The sequence below is a fragment of the Aotus nancymaae genome, unplaced genomic scaffold (genome assembly GCF_030222135.1).
Source record: "Aotus nancymaae isolate 86718 unplaced genomic scaffold, 86718_ANA_hifiasm-v0.15.2.pri h1tg000041l, whole genome shotgun sequence".
Lineage (NCBI taxonomy): Eukaryota > Metazoa > Chordata > Mammalia > Primates > Aotidae > Aotus > Aotus nancymaae.
In genome coordinates this window covers 27,905,344-27,922,361 of record NW_026988455.1, presented here as the reverse complement: position 1 = coordinate 27,922,361, position 17,018 = coordinate 27,905,344, and the positions used below count along the sequence as shown (strand labels likewise).

At 40.4% G+C, this 17,018-nt stretch overlaps 1 protein-coding gene across 4 annotated transcripts in view; it reads right to left on the bottom strand.

Moving 5' to 3' along the window:
- The window catches only part of AGTPBP1 (ATP/GTP binding carboxypeptidase 1), a 183,444-nt gene extending 170,021 nt beyond the window's left edge, over positions 1–13,423 (bottom strand). For 2 of the 4 annotated variants that reach the window (XM_021671912.2, XM_064361611.1), the window contains exon 1: positions 13,364–13,423. The gene's annotated coding sequence lies outside the window, so the exon portion shown is untranslated. The remainder of the gene's footprint in view (positions 1–13,363) is intronic. The other 2 variants (XM_021671910.2, XM_021671911.2) reach the window with 1 other exon arrangement.
- Positions 13,424–17,018: the final 3,595 nt, after the last annotated feature.

The following is a 17,018-nucleotide window of genomic DNA, read 5'->3' as shown; positions in this document are numbered from 1 at the left end:
TGAATAAAAGATCAGTAAAATGCTTACATGAGATACAGAAAGAGAAACTAAAAGTGTTCTACAGTACATGTTGAGCATCCCAAATCCAAAAATCTGAAATCCAAAGTGCTCCAAAATTTGGCCAGGCGCGGTGGCTCACACCTGTAATCCTAGCACTCTGGGAGGATGAGGTGGGCAGATCATCAGAGGTGAGGAGTTTGAAATCAGCCTGAGCAACATGGTGAAACCCCATCCCTACAAAAAATTAAAAATTAGCCAGTCATGGTGGCAGGCACCTGTAATCCCTGCTATTCAGGAGACTGAGGCAGGACAATCACTTGAACCCAGGAGGTGGAGGTTACAATGAGCCAAGATTGCACCACTGCACTGCAGCCTGAGCAACAGAGGGAGACTTCTTCTCAAAAAAAAATACAAGCAAACCTGACTTCACAACACAGTGTTTTCTTCACAGAGAGATGCTGGTGTCAAAAGCCCTAGGAGATGAAATTTTTAAAGCTCTAATTGAAGCTCCCAAAAAGTATTAACTGTTATACAAAAACCTGTTCATTCAAAAATGTTTAAAGAACTGTGTAAAAACATAGATGAAGAGCACATAAATCTACTACACACAGAAATACAGTGGCTTAGCAGAAGAATTCTGAACAGTTGTCTAAGCTGAAAGATGAATTCCAGGAGTGCTTTCACAAACACAGTGGGCCAGATTTTGCCAAATATTTTTAGAATGAAGAACAGCCCAATCTGCAAACATCTGTTATCACATGAAGAAACTGAATAATTCTCTGCAAGGTGTTAGAGAAAATATTTTTAAGGCCAGTTGTGGTGGTTCACACTTGTAATCCCAAGTGCTTTGGGGAGACTGAGGCAGGAGATTCACTTGAGGCCAGGAGTTCTGGACAAGCCTGGGTAACACAGCGATACCTCCATCTCTAGAAAAAATTTAAAAATTAGTTTGGCATGGTGGCATATGGCTGTAATCCCAGCTACTTGGGAGGATGAAGTAAGAGGAATCCCTGAGCCCAGAAGTTCAAGGTTGCAGTGAGCTATGACTGCATCTATACTTCAGCACGACCGTGTCTCAAAAAATATATATATATTTACTTCAAGTGACAAGATTCTTGGGGGAAAAAAATCCTATGATCAAAAAAAAAGGAAATCTTAAAATGTTTCCATTGTTTCTTGCACTTGAGAGTGAAAATGTTTATCTGCAAATCTCAAATCTTGTTGACATAGAAGAAAAATGTTAAAAAGGAAAAGTAAACAGTATTTCCCTTTTCTTTTCTTTTCAAATAAGTGTAAGACGGAGAAAGGAACCCTGTCTCTGAATTTTATGCTCAGGCTGAGAACTTGATTTTGAAGAGGAGGAATTTTGTGTGCCGCATTATACGTTCTTGATTACACACTCAAGAGGAGATTTACAGATCTGCCCCTAAAAAAGTTATGGATTTCTCTGAACCAGTAATGTCCTGCCAATCATAGGAAAGTAATGAACATTTAGCTGCAGGTTTTCAACTTCTTAAATTTTTTCTTATTTAACAAGCACCTAGAGCAAGGAGAAATTGTCTCATGTCAGATGAAAATAAAAACTGTGAATGCTTATCTCAAATTAAGCAAAACAAAAATAGGTTTTATGTGAACAAGATAAACTTCATTCTTTTAGTTTTAAAAGGTAATTTTATTGTATATATTAAAGCCTATAAAACATGAAAAAAATCAAAACACGTACAAATATTTTGTTAACTTGCGGACCTATATTTGAGCCTCACCATGTCAGTCAGTTAAAAAAAAAAAAAGAGTGGGCTTATTTCAAAATCTTACATAAATTACATCTTGGACTATATTTTTATTAGTATTGCTTTCGCTTATGGTTTTTAATAGCTTTGCTATTTGATACTGTCAATAATTTTCATGGTATATTAGGTGCAAAAGTAATCGCAGTTAATGTCATTACTTTTAATGTTAATTGTACTTTTAATTACAAGTAATGGCAAAAACTGTGATTACTTTCACACCAACCTAAATAAATAACATTAAAATCAGCTTGTAGTAGTAGTAGCATAAAGACAGACATAGAGACCAAAAGAATGAAAGTCCAGAAATAAATTCATGTATCCATAGCCAATTGGTTTTTGACATGGGTGTCAGGTCCACTCAGTTGGAAAAAATAGTCTCTTCAACAAATGGTGCTGGAACAACTTGATATCCACATGCCAAAGAATGAAGCTGGACCCCTATTTCATATCACATACAAAAATTAACTCAAAAGGGATGATCAGCAACCTAAATATACATTAAAACGCTTAGAAGAACACACGGGGGTAAATCTGCATGCCTTGGATTTGGCAATGAATTCTTAGTATGACAACAAAGGCATGAACAACAACAAAAAATAAATAAATTGGACTTCATCAAAAGTAAAAATTTTTGTATCTCAAAGGACATTATCATAAAAATGGAAAAAAATAAAAAGTGTTAGGATGTAGAAAAATTGGAACCTAGGTATGTTGCTGATGGGTGTGTAGAAAATACAACCACTGTGAAAAAGTTTGATGGTTCCTCAAATAGCTAAACATAGAATTACCATATGACCCAGCAATTCTACTCTTAGGTATATACCCAAAAAAACTAAACACAAGGACTCAAAGAGATACTTTATGCCGATGTTCATAGCAGCATTATTCACAACACTCAGAAGATGAAAACCACCCAAGTGCCCACCAATAGATGAATGAACAATATGTGGTATAAACATACAAAAAAATACTATTCAGCCATTAAAAGCAATGAAGTTTAATATACACTACAAAATAAACGAACCTTGAAAACATTATGCTAAGTGAATTAAAGACCCGAACCATAAAACTCTTAGAAGAAAACATAGCAAACAAGTTCCTCAGCACTGGTCTTGGCAATTTTTTGCATAGGATCTAAAGCATAGGCAACAAAAACAAAAATAAACAAATGGGACTATGTCAAACTAAAAAGTTCTGCACACTAAAGGAAATAACAAAATGAAAGACAGCCCATAGGTTGGGAGTAAATATGTGCCAGCCATACATCTAGATATACGGCTTATATCAAGATATAAGGGGTTAACATCTTAAATATATAAGAAATACACACAATGGCAAAAAAAAATGAATAACTCAATCAAAAAATCAGCAAAAGACCTGAATAGATACTCTTCGAAAGAAGATATTAAAATGGCAAGAGGTATATAAAACAGTCCTCCACATCACTTATCAGAGAAATGGAATTCAAGACCACAATGAAATATCATCACCTCACACCTTTTAGGATGGCTATTACCAAAAAGACAAGAGACCTAAAAGTTATTTCATAGTTCCTCCAGGGTATAAAGATTGAGAAAAGTTGGGGCAGTCACTAGCAGGCAGCTGGTACACATCAGAACAGGCCCAACATGGTTACACAGCTAGTAAGGATAGCCTGAGGTTCCTGATCCATAGTCTCCTGACCTCAACAGTTTCCAGATTCTGAAACAGCAGTGTGGATCCAGAAATGAAGCTCTAGAAACAATTTTACAATTAGGCTGAAGGTTTCCTAATCATAAAAGAGATAACTCCCTTGGTTTCCCAGTTCTGTGCTAAGGTTTGAGAGTTTTTCCTTAAAGCTCAATCTACTGTCTCTATCTTCATCTCTCTCAATTTAATTCTTCCTAAGTAAGTAAGCCACTTAGTGCCTGTGCCAAATATTGATTTATTGACCCTCATCTCCCAATTCACCCTTTTTGCCTGCTCTGTGAAAATGGATTTGTGCCCTTTAAATATTTTTTTATCTGCCAACTGACATGATATTAAGCTTTGTCAGCAGAGGGCACTGGAAAGACATTGCAAGGAAAATGAATTGTGCTTCCTGGTTCCAGGGCATTCACTTGGCTCCAGTAGGCAAGGCTTTTCCAGGACCCTACTCCAACAAGGATGGTTTTTCCATCACCAGGCTCCTCAGTATGTGCTGCTTTTCCAACAAGCGTCTAGGCAGTTTTGTAGCAGAGTGTCTCTGATGAGATACCTCTACATAAACGGCATTCCCTGGTACCCTAAGGGATAAATTTCCAGCAAATTCCACTAGTGCTGTACTGTAGCTTGAACTTGCCCTTTGACATAGTCTTGACCTTGCCCTTTCCAATAAGATCTAGGCTTACCTGGAAGATGGAAAAGCACTCTTAGTCCTGGGATAGTCACCATTCCTTATATCTGCTATTCCTATATTCCTTGGCATTATCTTTACTTCTCACTGGTAAATCTCTTATTACTCCAATCCCCTGTTATAGTCAATGATTCCTTATATTATTCTTTCCCTGTTAAATTACTGTGTGGTTTCTATCTCCTGATTGAATCCATACTGATACATTCCAACAATTCTTTAAACTATTTAGCAGCCTATGGTAAACTCTCTCTTTGCTTAAAGGAAAAGTGGTTCTTTCTCTACAAGTGTGTCTTTACTGTTTTATTTTTAAATGAAGGACGTGGGTTCCGAAATGGGAAGGGAATATACAATATCCTCAGAGATGAAAGGAAGTTGTGACATCAACTTTTTTTAATTTAGGAAATGATACTAATCATCCATAGCCAGGGTGAGAAATCATTCCTAGGTCAACCTATTCAATACTTTAATTGGAACATTAACTTCATCTTAGAGTACTATCATTCCTGTTATGCCTGACTGCTATTTTGAAACTTAGCCTACAATGAGATACCACTTCACAACCAAAAGAATGGCTATAACTTTAAAAAGACACATAATAACAAGTATTAGCAAGGATGTGGGAAACTAGAATCCTCACACATTGCTGACAGGAAGATAAAATGGTGCAATTACTTTGGAGGTAGTTTAGCAGTTTTTTGTTTTGGTTTGGTTTGGTTTGAGACAGGGTCTTGCTCTATCACCCAGGCTGGAGTACAGTGGTACAAACATGGCTCGCTGCAGCCTCAACCTCCTGGGCTCAAGCAATCCTTCTGCCTCAGCTGGGACCACAGGTGCACACCACCAGTACACATCACCACCCAACTAATTGTTTTTTTCATTCTTTATTATAGAGACGGGGGTCCTGTCATGTTGTCCAGACTGGTCTCAAATTCTTGGGCTCTAGCAATTCTCCCACCTCAGCCTCCCAAGTACTTGAGATTACAGGCATGAGGCACCAAGCCCAGCCCAATGATTTTGTTATGTTTTAGCCCAACCAGGCAAACAGTCAAATTTATTTCACCTATTTTATTGTCATTAATTTTATCAAAAAGTGTGGGTAAGAGTAAACCAACAAAAAGCTTATGTATCTTTCCTGATCAAGCATTCGCATTAAAACCAAACAAATCTGTAAGGTTTACACACTACTCTACAAAAGATGTTCAGACACTTATAAAAGGTCTAATTTGCTTTTCTTTGTGACATTTCCATTTTATTATCAATAAATGAGGTATGTTTGAAGAGCAGAATCTCATTACACTTCAACTATTAAATGATTTGTTTAAAATAACTCTTCCTCCAACTCAGATTTCAACCATTTTCAGACTTAAACAAAGCCAAAATTTCTAAATGAATATAGGTGATGAGATTTAAAATCTTACCTTGAAACACACATTTTCTCTGCCTCTAACCTATGACTATGACCCATTTTTATAAAGAAAGCACTATAACCCAAAGTCAGAGTCAGCTCCAGCTACCATCCCAATATAAATTAAAATATATAAAATATGAGGAATAAAAATAGCTATATGGCATATGAAAAAACAAAGAACAAAAATAAACCCCTATGTAAAGGGATTAAATTTGCCAATCAAAACACAAAGATTGGCAGAATAGATTTTTTTTAATGATCCAACTGTATGTTGTCTGCAAGAGACTTACTTGAGATCCCTAGGCACAAATACACTGAAAGGGAAAGAATGGAAAAAGATACTCCATGCAAATAGTAACCAAAAGAAAGCAGGAAAGGCTATACTAGTATCATAAAAAACAGACTCTGAATCAAAAAAGTTTACAAGCGAAGAGGTATATCATATATTAATAAAAGGTTCAATGGAGCAAGAAGATAAAACAATTATAAACATTTACACACTACCAAAATATATGAAGTAGTTACAGATCATCAAAATACGAGGCAAAAACTAACATAATTAAAGGGAGAAATACTTCTACAATAAAAGGTGGAGACTTAATACACCACTCTCAATAAGGAAAAAAGCGACCAGAAAGACGTGGAGAGGTGATTTGAAGAACACAATGAACCAACCAGATCTAACATATATTTAGAACAAGGTACCCAACAACAGAATATACGTTCTTCTCAAGTGCACATAGAACATTCTCCAAAACAGGTCATATGTATTAGGATACAAATTAAGTCTCAAATGATTTTAAAAGATATTTATCATACAAAGTGTGCTCTCCAACCTCACAAGAAGTCAGAAATCAACCTGAGAAAGAAAACTGGAAAATTCACAAATTTTGGAAATTAAACAATACACTCTTAACCAATGAATCAAAGAAGAAATCACCGGGTTAATTAGAAAACAGAGACAAAAGGAAAGACATGACACACCAAAACTTACAGGATACAGCAAAAGCAATGCTAAGGAGAAAATTTATAGATATAAACACATTTAGGCCGGGCGCGGTGGCTCATGCCTATAATCCCAGCACTTTGGAAGGCCAAGGCAGGTGGATCACGAGGTCAAGAGATCGAGACCATCCTGGTCAACATGGTGAAACCCCATCTCTACTAAAAATACAAAAATTAGCTGGGCATGGTGGCACATGCCTGTAGTCCCAGCTACTCAGGAGGCTGAGGCAGGAGAACTGCTTGTACCCGGGAGGCAGAGATGGCAGTGAGCTGAGACTGCATCACTGCACTCCAGCCTAGGCCACAGAGCAAGACTGTCAAAAAAAAAAAAAAAAAGGAAGGAAGGAAGAGAGGGAGGGAGGGAGGGAAGGAAGGAAGGAAGGAAGGTCACTTAGTCTTGAAGAGATGTTTGCATACCTAGGTTCACAGCAGCATTATTCACAAAAGCCATAATGTAGAAGCAACTCAAGTGTCCATCAACAGATGAAAGGATAAACAAAATCTAGTATATATGTACAACAGATTACCCAGACTTAAAATGAAAGTCCTGACACATGGTACAAGAAGAACAAACGTTGAAGACATTGTGCTAAATGAAATAAGCCAGTCACAAAAAGACAAACACTGTATGTACTCAGGCCACTCAGAGTTGTCAAATTCATAGCAACAGAAAATAGAACAGTGCCTGCCAGGGAATGGAATATGGGGGAGGGGGAGAGTAACTGTTTAATATGTACAGAGTTTCAATTTGAGAAGATAAAAGAAGTTCTGTAGCTGTATGGTGGTGACGGCTGCACAACAATGTGTATACTTGATGCCACTGAACTACACACTTAAAAATGGTTTAAATGGTAAATTTTATGTTATATATGTTTTACCACCATTTTTTAAATAAATATTTTTTTAAAGATCAAAATATGAACCTCGCATTAAAAAATGGGAAAAAGTCAAGTTTCGAATGTAAATAAGTTAAAATTAATGAGATTAAATTAAAAGGTGACAGATTAGTTTTCACCAGGCACCAAAAAGAAGTCTAGAAAGTGTGTCAACCATAAATTAATAAACCTGAAGAGTTCCTGTCAATATAATATTCTTTTTAATTCATTAAACTCTATTATATGTAGGCAGTGTTCAGATTTTTATTAACATTATCCTACCATAAATCCCCCTGGCTGACTTTATTATTGTTTTTAATCCCAACGTAACGAATATTCTTATAATCTTCATAATTTTAAATCATTTTCCCCATAAGGAAAAAATGTGAGGCAAAGACAGCAAGTACCTGGCATTTCTCCTTAGGATGGCTCATTCTCAGCATGAATTAAGTGAAAAATAAGCAGAGATTAAGAAGGGAAAACAGGTCACTTTTTTTTTAAGTTTACTATTTAGATATTAGTGGAGCCTTTCACATTGTGCCTTCACTGTTGAATACTTGCATTCCCAAAATGTTAAATTTGAACATTTATATAGAAATGTACTACCAAGTCTGATTTTTGTTTTTAGATGGTATTCAGATTACTGATACTATAATCCCACTGTATCAGCACCTGACTATAACCATTAAGAAACTTTCTTTGAATAACCTTTACTGTACTTAATTTTGTACATTAAAATACATATATTATATGTTTAGTTGACACATAATAATCATATGTATTTATGAGGTACACAGTGATGTTTTGATACATGTAATGCATAGCAATCAGATCAGGGTAATTAGCAAATCCATCATCTCAAACATTTATCATTTATTTGCATTCAGAGCATTCAATATCCTCCTGGCTATTTGAAACTATATATTATCAATCAGAGTGATCCTATAGTGCTAGAGAACACTGTAGAACTTACTCCTACTATCTAACTATAATAAAAATTTTTAATAAGGCCTTTACCAGGTCCCAAAGCCTAAAACAGAACAAACCAGAAATTGTCACTACCACTTCACTTCTTAATCAAAGATTTGTGAGAAATCCTCTTTAAGATTTAAATCCAGAAGTTCTAAAAGCATGGTACATGGGCCCCTGGGGTCCTGACACTCTTTTAGGGGACCCACAAGATCAAAACTATTTGTATAATAGTAAAATTTAAAATCTTAAAATTACTGGCATCTTAGAATGAATTAAAGTCACTATCAAGCACCAGCAACTATAAAACAAGAAAAAACTCAATGTCACTTAAGAATGTCCTTGAAACAGTAAAAATTATTCATTTTTACACACCTTTTTATGTGACAAAATGAGAAGTTTCCATGAACCATTTCTGCTACATACCAAATTACAATAGTTGATGGCTGTCTCAAAGTGAAGTACTTCTTTACTGAATTGAGAGCTTCAACTAGCCTGTTTTTAAATGGAAGTGACTGAAAGAATGACTGACAGACTATGGTTATTCAAACTGGAATATTTTGGCAGAGGTTTTCTCAGAAAAGAATAAAGTGAACTTGCTTGTCACTTTAAGTAAACGATTGGTAGTCACATCTGTTGCCAATGACAGAATTTGAACTTTCAAGCAAAAATCAGAATTCTGGAAAAATCATATCCACCATCATCATGTCAAGATCTAAACAGCTTCCCAATAATTTGTCTCTAACAGAATGGGTAGGTGATATTAACAAGCATAACTTTCTTTGCTATTGCATGATGAAAGATGTCAACATTTGGAAGCTCTGCATAACACTGAACCAATATTTACAAATGACCAAGGAAAGATGTTACAATTTCAGGAATGGGAATAAGATCCACTCAAAATTCAAACCTATGGGTTTTAATGTAACAGAGCAGGCAAAAATCCACTTATATGATTTCAGATTCCTCACTGCAACTAACCTTTAAGAAACTGGCACTTATTGAGTTTTGATATGATGCCAAACAAGAATATCCACAATTATCTGAAAAAGCTATTAAAATGTTCTCTCCCCTGGTTCCCCACCATATTAAGCCATTAACTGTGTGAGACTAGATTTTCTCCACATATGCTTCAATCCAAACAACATACTGCAATAGACCGGATGCTGAAGTAAATATGATAATCCAGCTGTTTCCATTAAACCAGACAGATTTACAAAAAAGTAAAACGATGCCACTTTTCTCACTACCTTATTTTTTGTTTTAAAAAAAGTTCTTTTCTCAAGCCTGTAATCCCAGCACTTTGGGAGGCTGAGGCGGGTGGATCACGAAGTCAAGAGATCGAGACCATCCTGGTCAACATGGTGAAACCCCGTCTCTACTAAAAATACAAAAAATTAGCTGGGCATAGTGGCGTGTGCCTGTAATCCCAGCTACTCTGGAGGCTGAGGCAGGAGAATTGCTTGAACCCAGGAGGCGGAGGTTGCGGTGAGCCGAGATCGCGCCATTGCACTCCAGCCTGGGTAACAGGAGCGAAACTCCGTCTCAAAATAAAAAAGGTTCTTTTCATTAAAACTATGGCATTTATATTAACATGTAAAGAGTTTACAACTGTCATTTTAAGTGAATTGACAAAACAATTTATATTTCTCTTTTCATTTACAATACAGTAAATATTCACAAAAGTTTTTTGGGGATCCTCAATAACTTCTAACAGTATAAAAGCGTTCTGAGACCAAAAGTTTGAAAGCATTTAGAATTTTAATATCAGATCCCTGCAAACCAAGAACAAGTGTGCAAAATCATTACTGGAAAGAAAAAAAAGTCCCTAGAAAAATTATATGAAAGCTGAAAATGAACACAATGTCAAATCAAAACTGACCTCACTCTATACAACATCAATAAAGAAAATAAAGAATGCTTAGATAAAACTGGTTTTGTGTACCCTGGAAACATCATACAATATCCTGATCAAATAAACACGTACATACCTACCAATATTTTGACAGATCATATTTTTGATAGCGGCACATTATAGTCAAAGAAACACCCAATCACAAACTCAAAAACAGATGATTAAAAGATTAAAATAGCAGCCATCACCAACGGGAGGGAGACAATCCAAGGTTCTGTCAGAAGGGACAGACAGGGATATTTCAACAGCTCTCCAGTAGCATCCCAGGGCACCCAGCTCAGGGTCTAGCTGTTCTATTTAAAACTGACTTACATGTTTCCAAGGCAGGACAGTGAGACTAAGCTCTCATTTAACCCCAAAGGAGCAAATGGGTCATAGTGGAATTAATCTGCACTAATACTGCTCCATCCGCCAAAAGTCCTTTTTCCGCTTACTAGATCCCTTAGAAGACTGAGGAAGAGCAATGGTAATAACAACATTTACTGGGCACTTAACTAAATGCCAGGCACTGTGGGCTATGCACTTTACATGCATTAATCACTTAATATTTGAGAATACCTTAAGGGTATACACTATTATTATGTCATCTTTGGAGCTGAGAAAATTAAAGTACAAAGAGGAAACATAACTTGCCTTAAAAAAATAAATAAATATAACTAGCCTAAAGCAAAGCCAGGTCACAAAACCTAGTCATCTGGCTCTGAGGCCCAACCCCTCAGCCACTACCCTATAGTACACAGGCATAGTAATCAACAATAACATATGAAGTTGAAAATTCAGTGCCTACCCTACACAATTTCTGTTGTTTACATTGAAACCCACTGCCTAAGGAAAGCTCTCACCTTGCAGATGGCCCTCTGACAGGTGCATCCATAACTATTCACGCACTGTTCAACTTCCAGATAGCAGGGAACTTCAAGCAAGGAAAGTAGATTTGGGAAGATGAATACTTTGGATGAGGTTTAAAAAAATTCAGGCCAGGCGCAGTGGCTCACACCTGTAATCCCAGCACTTTGGAAAGCTGAGACAGGCAGATCATCTGAGGTCAGGAGTTCGAGACCAGCCTGGCCAACATGGTGAAACCCTTTCTACTAAAAATACAAAAATTAGCTGGGCGTAGTGGTGGGCACCTATAATCCCAGCTACTCAGGAGGGTGAGGCAGGAGAATTGCTTGAACCCAATATGGGGAGGTTGCAGTGAGCCGAGATGGAACCGTGCATTCCAGCCTGGGCAACAGAGTGAGACTCCATTTAAAAAAAAAAAAAAAAAAAAAAAACTGGAACACAAATTACAAAATTTTGTAACTCTTGGACCTCTTTTCCTTCTGCTAATGGAAGTAAAACCATTAGCTAGACTTTTTTAAAGAGTACAATGCCTCAATTCAAGTCAATTGGAAAAGCTTTATAAAAATAGCTTCTACAAAAGTGTACATTAATAGATTTAAATGCTTTGCAATATTGGCCAAATATGAGGGTAGTTTTAAGCCTATCCACTTCATTTCCAAGTTCTGAGGGAGTCTGCAGTTGCAATTATGTGATGAATCAATTCAAGGCAGAGTTTTGTGATCATTAAAAATGAACATGTAACTTCACCATAAAGTTTAACTCCAGAAAAGCGGAATGGGAAAATGAACAAGTCAAATTAGAATTCTGCCTGCAGGATGAGAAATAGTGGGTAAAGCACAACTAATTATCTCTCAGTAATTCTACCTAGGAAATACAGATCTTTTAAGAGTTTTGTTTGGTTTTGACATTTGGCACATGTTTTAAAATGAGCATCATTTAAAGTGCCTTAAATAAATCACTTTTTTGGCCTACTTAACTAAAAATATTCCACAATACAATTACAAAGATAACTTTCTGGTTTTCTCAGACCACCAGTTTTTAAGAATAATTCAGAGGTCCACAAAGGATAATGTGATTTACATAAAGCTTAAAAAACGGACATAAAAGGTAAGTGGAAATGAGTGATTAAGAAGATTGTTAAGGTCCTTCCTAACTATAAATTGTCATGCATTGAAATTAAACACAACTACAATTGTTTAAACACCTAAAGGAAAAAACTCACATAGAGTTAATACTGCCAAAGAAAATTTCCGCTATCTTCAGGCACTTGATCAAGCTCTGTTAAAACGGGAAATGGTCTTTAAATTATCCATATTCACATCGATTACACTATGATGCATGAAAACTCCATTCTACAATGAGTAAACGCCCAGGAAAGGAACCCAAAAAACTCCAATTCCCCTAGTGCTCAAAAGAGGTTTATTCGGCAACACAAGGTGAGAAACGACAGTAGAGTCGAGCCAGCCTCTGGGTTACAGGAGCCCTTGAACACTGGAAATTGAGAACCAGCAATTCAGGAAGGAAGACACTAGGGAAACTCTGCACTGTCACCGAGGATGATCTGATTCAGGTTGAAACCAAAAGCTCAAGGCGACAAGTTGTAAACAGAAGACACACACTTCAGCTCACACCACCCAGCGAAAGGAAGCAAACCTGCCCATAGCCGATGTCACAGCAAATGCCACCTTGCTGGCGCTCAGCCGGGAACCCTTAAGCACAGGGGCCCGCGACTCGGCAGCCGGCTACCACTAGGGTTGGGGGGGACGGGAGAGGGGGTGCGGGGTTGGGCGCGCCCGCCCCCGGCCTTGCAGCCCCTCGGCTGGACTCCCCGCGGCGCCGCGAGCTCGGGCTCGAGAGAAAGGGCAGAGCAGAAGGGGCGGCCTCCGCCCAGAGACCACGCCCGATACCCTCCGCGAGGACTGGGTCGGGGGTCCGCCTAGGGTCCGGGGACTGGAAAAGGCGTTTTCCAGACCCAGCCAAAGCCCCAGCCCGTCACGGCTTTCCCTCAAGACCGAGTCCGTTCCCCTCACGCCCCGTGAAAGATACAACGCGTCAGGTAAGGGGCTCAGGGATCCAGGGTCGCCCCTCCTGCCCCCGGGCGCCGCCGCCCGCCACTCCCGCGGCCCGGAGAGAGCAGAGGGGCGGCTGATTGGGACGCACGGACCGCAGCGGGGCGCTCACCGGCTCAAGATAGGGCGCTGGCGCGGACCGCGTAGAGCCGCAGCACCCGGCTCGGCACCCGGATCACGGCGGATCCCTCGCCGCCCGCCGCCCGCCGCCCGGTGTTTTCATACAAACCCCGGTGGCAGGCAAGGCGGAGGTGGCAGAGGCGGCGGAGGCGGCGGCGGCGGCGGCGGCAGCTGCGGCGGCGGCTCTGGGGGCGGCGGAACCTGTCCGCATCCCAGGCAACGTCAGCGCGGCGCCCCGCCCACCGCACGCCTCGCCAGCCGGCTCCCTGCACGCGCCGGGAGGGAGGAGGCTGGGCGTGCGCGGCCGCGAAAGAGGCGAGGCGGAGCCCACGCCCCCTTCCCACCGCGTCCCCTGTTACCCCCGTGCGCGCTCCGCCCCGCCCCTCTGCGCGTCCGGCGAGAGGGAGCGCGCCCGTGGGGGCGGGAATTAGGGGCGGGTGTTCCGCGCGCTGCCGGCCGCTTGTCCTCAGCAGCCCCGGCCACCGCCCCACCGTACCGAACGAACTGCGAGCGACTCCCTACGTTCTTCAAGTCACCTTTCTGTAAGCTTCCAACTAGGGCCCCAGCCTTTTCCCGGAACTAAGCCCGCGCCTACCCCCTTCCCCGCCGTCAATCAGTCACTCTCTTAGAAAGTGTTAACGCTCCCCACGTGATACCAGGGTCGCATGAAACGCTGGGGACTGCGGTAAAGCTTAGTCCTTTCCTAACCTCAAGGATGGTCCATAATAAGAGACTGGAAGGGACATGCCGTTACTACAGTCGGGCTCCCAGAAAACAACAGGATTGCTCCCAGAAAACGACAGGATTTCACCCTGTGGCCAAACCTCTGTAAATTAGATGCCTAGTGCTGCAGCGAACAAAATAGTATGTTGAATTGAAAAGATTGCCTGCGTATAATCAGAACGGTAATGCTAAGTTGGCCGCTGAAGGCAAAGGCGGAATGTTTTATCTGAGCCAAAGTAATGTGTCAGAGAAATTACTAATACACCCCCTTCTGTTTTGACTGTACTTAAGTGTACTGTAATGTATTGCAAATAAATACTGACATCATTTACTTTTTCAAGATGCAAAAGATCATGTTTGCTGCTGTTTATGGTGAGGAATGTAATGCTACAGCTAGATAAGGGAATGCATTGAGAACTGTGAGATTTTTGTTTTGTATTATGATCTTGTTCAAATAAAATTAAGCAGGTGTGAAAGCAATTCAAAAAGTAACCCAAGGTACACCACAGTGTTTCTTACAGTTTGCCATTGGCAGATGTCCTTATTCAGATGAACAAGAAACTGCCATTTAATAAACATCGTAGTTTCCCTCATTGTGAGCACTGAAAGATAGGTTACAGTATTTAAAATAATTTTAAAACAAACACAACCCCAAACCACCCAATTGGAAAGGTATTACCTGAAAATACCCAATAATAAGGTAATGATTTTACAATGATGCTAAATATGTATATAATATAGACGAAACTTTTCTTAAAGACCATTTTTCTAAATGAGTCAACCTGCCATATAGAAAGATATTATGTGGATGTGTGTGTTTGTAGAATTTGAGTCCCACTTTTCACAAGCACTGTTAGCATAGTTTGATGATCAGGACACAAACCCAGGAGATTAACCCACACGGGATAAATAGCATTACGTAGCTTTGAAATGTTTCCAAACACATAGTTTGCTACAAGAGTGAGTGATTCGTGTTTAGCCGTAACTTAGCACATACTTCCCCCCACCCACTGGGAATGTGAATTCACCCTTTGCCAGATCCCACATGTATGAACTTGAAATAAACGTCACCTCCCTAGCTAATGTGACATTACACCTTATCAAACACCATGTATAAGTTACTGACCTCAACTACAGGATTTCGAAATATATGTTGAGAGCTCAGCGGATGGCAGATCATACAATCTGTCAGCCACTTCCCTGATCACTGTAAGGTCTGTTCTCGCAGAGTGTAAGATGAAGAAACTGAGGGCAGCACGAAAATAATCCAATGCAAGGGAATTTATTCAGGCTCCCGGGTGAGGTTCCGTGGTCAAACAGGAGGGGCCGGAGAAGTCCCGCGGACTCCTCTCAGGCACAGGGTTTTATAGGGAGTGGAGGCGTTTGATTGGTTGTGCCCAAGGTGAGTGGGACAAAATGGCGGGGAGTGGGGCCCGGATGGAACAAAATGGCAGGGAGCGGGGCCCAGATAGGACAAAATGGTAGGTAGGGAGTGGGGCCCAGATAGGACAAAATGATAGGCAGGGAGTGGGGCCCAGATAGGACAAAATGGTAAGCAGGAAGACAAAATGGCAGGCACGGAGTGGGGCCTGGATAGGACAAAATGGTAGGTAGGGAGTGGGGCCTGGATGGGACAAAATGCTCTCAGGTAGGTCCTGACCGGGCTTCTTTTCCCGAGTTCCCGGGGGGGGGGGGGGGGGGGGTGGTGTTCGAGCTCCCGGCAAGGGAAGGAGGCATGTCCGAGGTCCCAGTGAGGGAGGGGGGCGTGTCCGAGCTCCCCGCGAGGGGAGGGGGTGTGTCCGACCTCTCCGGACGGACGCAACCAGCCTTACAATCACTACCAGCTCAGGCTGCAACAGGGCCACACCCTGTTATCCTTTAAGCTTTGAAGCCTATCCACCAACACTGGCACCACCCTCTAGCATCATGGGACCTTGCATATTCTCACAGATCTTCTGTATGTTGGACACCATCTTTCCCAAGAACCTCAGCCTTCAAAAGGTACACCTCAATTGTTTCTTTTTTTTATTTTTTTATTTTTTTTGAGACAGTCTCACTCTGTTGTCAAGGCTGTAATATAGTAGTGCAATTGTGGCTTACTGCAGACTTGACCTCCCAGACTCAATGAATCTTCCTACCTCAGCCTCCCACTGAGTAGCTGGGACTACAAGCACAGATCACCATGCCTGGCTAATTTTTTTAATGGTAGAGTTGGGGTTTCACTAAGTCACCCAGGCTGATCTCAAACTCCTGGGCTCAGCAGTCCTCCTGCCTCAGCCTCCCAAAATGCTGGGATTACGGGCATTGACCACCGTACCCACCTCAATCTTTAGTTAGACTTTATTTTCCACAGAGCTCTGCTTCAGTCTTAATTGAGCAACTAGGCTTTAGTAGTTTTGGAACTCACTACTATGTGGTTAATATACATCATCTATGGAGTGTTTTCCCTGTGAAATTATTTTCTTAATTCTCCGCCTCTATACTTTGTGAACCTAAGAAAATAAATTATCTTCACATGGCAATGAACAATGTTGATGCAGGATTTTTTTCTCTTTAGCTCAGCGAGATCCAGTTCTTGTTCAAGACCAGGAAGAATTAAGTTTACGGACACTTGGAAGAGTGAGTAGAGCAGAATTTATTAAGTGAAAGGAAAGCTCTCAGCAGAGAGGGGTCCTGAAAGCAGGTTCCCAGTTGCCTGCTTCACAGCTGAATACAAGGGCTTTTACATACAAGTTAAGGGGTTGGGTTCCCTATTTGTATAAGGTACAAATTCCTGGTGGCTCCACCCCATTCCCCTAGTATACATTTGGGCCCTTAGTCCACTGTGGGCATGTTTAGGCAAGATCCTGTTTAAGTTCCCTTATCTGTACAAAACACGGATGGGAGGTTCTCTAGAGACCCTTCCCTTACTTCCTGCCTAAAGC